The 5,062-nt window shown below is 41.0% G+C and overlaps 1 protein-coding gene across 3 annotated transcripts in view; it reads left to right on the top strand.

Annotated features, from left to right (window-relative positions):
- Positions 1–4,320: 4,320 nt before the first annotated feature.
- The window catches only part of efl1 (elongation factor like GTPase 1), a 115,285-nt gene continuing 114,543 nt past the window's right edge, over positions 4,321–5,062 (top strand). For 2 of the 3 annotated variants that reach the window (XM_032537407.1, XM_032537409.1), the window contains exon 1: positions 4,321–4,498. The gene's annotated coding sequence lies outside the window, so the exon portion shown is untranslated. Of the gene's footprint in view, positions 4,499–4,810; positions 4,830–5,062 lie in introns of those variants that run through there. The other variant, XM_032537408.1, reaches the window with a different exon arrangement.

The raw sequence follows: 5,062 nt of genomic DNA, 5'->3' as shown, positions 1-5,062 counted from the left end.
GTTCTGTGTCCGGGGTCCAACACCAACACTTAACAACCAAGCCTCTCATTACAAGGCATGTTGGAAGTTTACCTTTTTTTTCTGCATTAATCATGAAGCAAAAAAGCTGGTCACATTTTCAAATGCCATTTATGAAATACAAGTGAAAACAGATATAAATTGGTTATAAATATAGAGACATTAGACTTTCATTTGACCTAAAATGTTCTCACTGTAATTGGAGCAGTCTAGATTAAGCATCTGAAAAGCCATGGTGGTGAGCTTAAAGCCCATGTTGCAAGTTAAACACCACTGTTGATTATTGGGTACAAAAAGCACTCAAGAATGTAATATTTTTAAAAATGTCTCCAAATAGTTTTAAAAGTTAGTTTTGGTCATTTTAGTATTCGCGGGTTTATGGAGTCAATTCGGCGATGACGACTCGAGGGAGCAAATTCTCAGCCTGGCACTAGAACCACGGAGAAGACTGGGATGAGGAAGAGGAGGAAAGGCCAGCAGCAAAATAATTAAGAACCTGACAGAAGTGAGAGGGCAAATGAGGAATTGTCAAGATGTGGGGGAAGTCTCCTTCATTATCTCCTTCATTTATCTCCTTTATTTAGCAAAGCAGCCAGTGCATACGATGACTTACTTTATAGTCAGTGAATAGCAAGCGAGTGAACGTCAACGTTTTTTCTAATCTAGGACAGGGATCATGTCGTTAGTCGGAAGTACTGGTACATTATCTAGATATAGGAATAGAAGGCATCCCGAGTGTTATTTCTAAGTGTTAATCTCTCGGTGGTGAAAACGTGTGCTGTTTTGGCGGTGTTGTGTGTGTGGCGGCGAAGCTGCGGTGGAGAGCGGGGTGCTGTAGCGGAGTAGCATACGGTTGGATAGCTCATGCCGCGCAACTCAGGCTATCTTCATTTATCTTTAACGTCATAAATGTAAATAATGTCCAGATCCCGGGGAAAGAAACGATATGCGTGTGTCCGTTTCAAACACCACGCAGGTTGATGTGGGCGACAACGCGTCGTGGTTAGCTTACCGAAACTTACTGCGTAAATGCTGGCTAGCTACGCGACGTTAGCTTATCCGCTAGCATCCGTACAGGCTAAATAGCCAGTTGCTTTGTGTGTAACGTAACAAAACCACCATCTCGTAGGAGGATGCTTACTATTCCATCAATACAATATGTACAAAAGGCGCACTAATGCCACATGTATGATGGTTGACAACATGGACGCATACATAGGCAACACCAAAGGCCGTCGTAATATACTAGCAGGCTAGGCTAACGCTGTTGTGCTAACACCGGCGCGTAGCGTTAGCTAGCATAAACTGTGAAAAGCCAAACAACATCCCCCGTCTAAGCCGTGTTCACTTTTAGATCTTTGAGTCTTGGTTACGTCCGTCTTTGAAAAATCTGCCCGCCTAACACGGACAAATTGTACCGACCTTCCTACCGAGCTAGTAACCTACAGCTAGCTAGCTCGCTAGCTATACCGGTATGCTAGCTATAGCTGTCTATATCTCTCTCTCTTCTAAATGATCTATCAATACTGTATATGTCTAGCTATATATATATATATATATATATATATATATATATAGGCTATCTATGTATATGTATGTATTATCTATAATCTGTTGCTGAAAACTTCTTTCACTGTTGTCTTCTATCTCTCGTAACTCTCAATGGTCTCTCTAAGCTGGCTGGCCTATCGCTCCCTTGCGTGACGTCATGCAATGCATTGTGGGGAGAAAAGCAACCCCTAAATATGACCTACTTTTGTGTTATTTTAGTTTGTGATACTTTTCAATATCATATACAGTGGATAACTGTTTGAAGTTATACCAAACAATCAATAAGTGCGAATTCGTTGGAAAATTAAACCTGCAACATGGGCTTTAATAAGCACGTTTACCCTATATAATTTCAGCATGCTTGACAAGCACCAGCCAGAGATCGCAAACCCACATCGGAAGGGAGAGGGGGGGAACCGGTGGGTGAAAGACCTCCTCGCTAAATACGCTGACAACTTTCCAAAAATCACCTCCAAGACAACATCAAGCCCCTTCAAGAAGGATTGATTCTTATGGCCAGGTGATGACACTGAACTGTTAGCTGTAAGCCAGGCTGTATTTATATAGTGCTTTTCTAGTCTTAACTATAGTAAATGGTCAATGTTTTGCCCAAGGACACTTCGACATGGGACTGCAGGGCCAGGGTATTGAACCACCAACCTTCCAATTGGCAGGCAACGGCTCTACCGATGAGCTGTCCCCTCCCAAGTTCAATCACAATATAATAATAATAATACAAAACTACTTTGTTTAGACTTGTACAGGTCCCCCTCTCTGTTGCCCCCCCCCCCCGGGCAACAGAGAAGACCAAGCAGCATGTGTCATCTGTGCAGTCACAACAGCCTGAGACCGCTGTCCGGCCCACAAAGTCTCCCTGCACAACCAAGGGTCACAATTGCCTCATGGACTTACCTCTCCGTGACTCCCTGTCAGTCATACTCACAATATACACAAACAATGTAAATGCGATTTTTTTTTCATGTTCATGTTGTTTTTAGGTTTTAATGTTACTATGTACACAGTAATAACCAAATATTTTGTATGCATTATGTGTGTTGCAGGTGGAGATAGAGGGTTGCAGGGTAGGAAATTAGCACCCGCCACCAGGCAATGGCGGGTACTTTTTTCAAAGGGACTTTGCCTTGTATACCAGATTGTAAAACATTCCTTGTAACGGATTGGATAGCTTTTGTCAAAGAGTGCTGTTGCTAAGTAACAATAACGCACAGTGGAGTGGCGTTGTGTTACTGCTAATGAATCCTCAACATTTCTGGATTTTGCGGCTTCATAATAAAAACATTCAAATACCAAAATAACGGAAGGCTTTTATTGTGAAGAAGTTATGGGAAATGAATTTTACTACCTATTTGTTTTAAGGCTGTTTTCCTTGGTGTGGTAGAGCTTAAGACTGACAAAGAATTTATAATGAATCTTTTGTTTATGTGGCTAAACATCACATCCATAAATTGACATTGAAAAAAAAAATTTTCCCAGGTTTTGAGTTGTGTTTTGACTTTAGCAGGCATTCACTTGCATTTTCCAACTTGCTTTCCCGATGTGTTCGAGACCACATGAACGCAGCAAGCAAAATACACGATAAGGTGACCCATTCTGCAGCACCTTTCTTTTTACAGAATTCTATTTATCTTACTTTATTGATATTTTTTAGCCCTATAGTCTCAGAGTCTTATTTTGCTTTAATTTGGTCCATATTCTGTCAAATAGGCAACAGTTTGAGATTGAGATTTAAGATTTCCATTGCCAATGTCTGCTTCTTGGGACACATTAAGTTACAATACAAGCATGGCTTTTATTGGCCCCACCCCATCCATTTTGTTGAGTGTGGAACTGATCATGAAACATCAATATCACGCATTTTAAATAAACTTACCACAATTTTTCCAAAATATGTTCTGCCATCTGGTAACCTATAGCAACCACAGAGCGTCACAGCATTGAGCCACGTGTTGCATTCATTGACATATGTAAAAAGAAAAGAGCCTTGTTGGAGAATGCATACTTTGTTAAAAGTGTCAGACTATTTTTGGTGGTGAATCCAATTATTGCTGTTTTCTAGCATTATTTAACTAAACACCAAATAACACTGTAACTGGCAAGTAGGCTAGGCAACAAGCTATTTAAACTGCCTATGGCTGCAAAATGAAGTCGTAGGATAGATCTCGTTTTTACCATGTTCACTGAATGCGGCACCAATGTTAGATGGGGGTAAGCCTCTTCTCTCTATGCGTAGCTCCAATGGCGCCATCACCCGCATTTAGCATCCCATTGACTGCCATTCATTTTGGTGCCACTTTGACAGTGAATAACTTTACATTTGAAGCGTTTCAAGACTCTATTCGTCCGTTGTTTATTTCTAAGAAACACAACAATGTATAAAAGGCTCTGTTACCTTGTACATCACGTTATGGCTCCCTAGCAGACGTTTTTGTAAAAATAGGCTAACGATTGCGTCATAACCACGCGACTTACCGTCGCATAGACGACAAATCACCGTATTGTCAAGAGAAGCTCGCAGACAGTTTCGACTTACATTAGCTGTTTAGGTTTAATTACTAACGTTAACTAGCATGTTAGTTAGCAATAATTAGCCTGTGCCTATGTTATATACTAACATATACCTACGCTCTCCGTCTCTGCTGATTGGGAATGATTGAGATTTCTCTTGGCACAGCTATCAGAAGATATACAACTTTCAGACACGTTGTCACGTCACAACTACGTCGTCAAACTCAGTTGGAGGCTGCGCAGTAACGCCTAGCCATCACCGGGAAAGTGCTTCTGTTTTCCTTCACCGGTCTTCGTCCAGAACAACGGGATCTGTTGGTCCATTTCTTTAACTGTCTATTGTTCACTAGTGGGCGTCATAGTGGGCGTGGCTAATTGTCTTATCATCTTCCGGGAAAACAGCGTGAGTTGAGAATGTCCACATGTCTTTACAATATGTGCTTATTCTCACTATACTGTTGTATTTTACTTGACACAGCAGCGTAGCGCGTGACAGTGGTAGTGTGTGTAGCCTCTTGCTAGCTCAGCTTAGCTCTTATTCGTCTTTCTGGGAGAAGTTTGGTTTCGCATAGCCACGGTGTTAGCCGATATCACCTGTCACAGTTCACAGAGAAACCAGTCTCAGTACCTACTGTCCTGTCTAGTTTCACATGTTGTGTTCAGTGTACTTACGTTAACAAAACCTGTACTGTTAAGCCCCCACGCGCTGCCAACGCTAGCCAACTTCATAGCCAGTAAGCCTGCATTTGAACATAGCTTCATGCTACGTTAACACTTGTTTTGTCCTCCTGGGTCAAAAAGATTAACACTTATATATTTATTTTTTAACCTTTTTTTTGTCTTTTGACATTTTCAGCACATTATTATTTTTTATTTCACCAACACCACCTTACTACTATGGTCAATAACCCTCATTTAGATAACATGATACCTAATATTTGAGTTAAAAAAAGCAGAAATTATGAAT

Source organism: Etheostoma spectabile, chromosome 15, assembly GCF_008692095.1.
Source record: "Etheostoma spectabile isolate EspeVRDwgs_2016 chromosome 15, UIUC_Espe_1.0, whole genome shotgun sequence".
In the NCBI taxonomy this organism is placed as follows: domain Eukaryota; kingdom Metazoa; phylum Chordata; class Actinopteri; order Perciformes; family Percidae; genus Etheostoma; species Etheostoma spectabile.
Note: the sequence above shows the minus strand (reverse complement) of the source record. Positions and strands in the feature narration are given on the sequence as shown.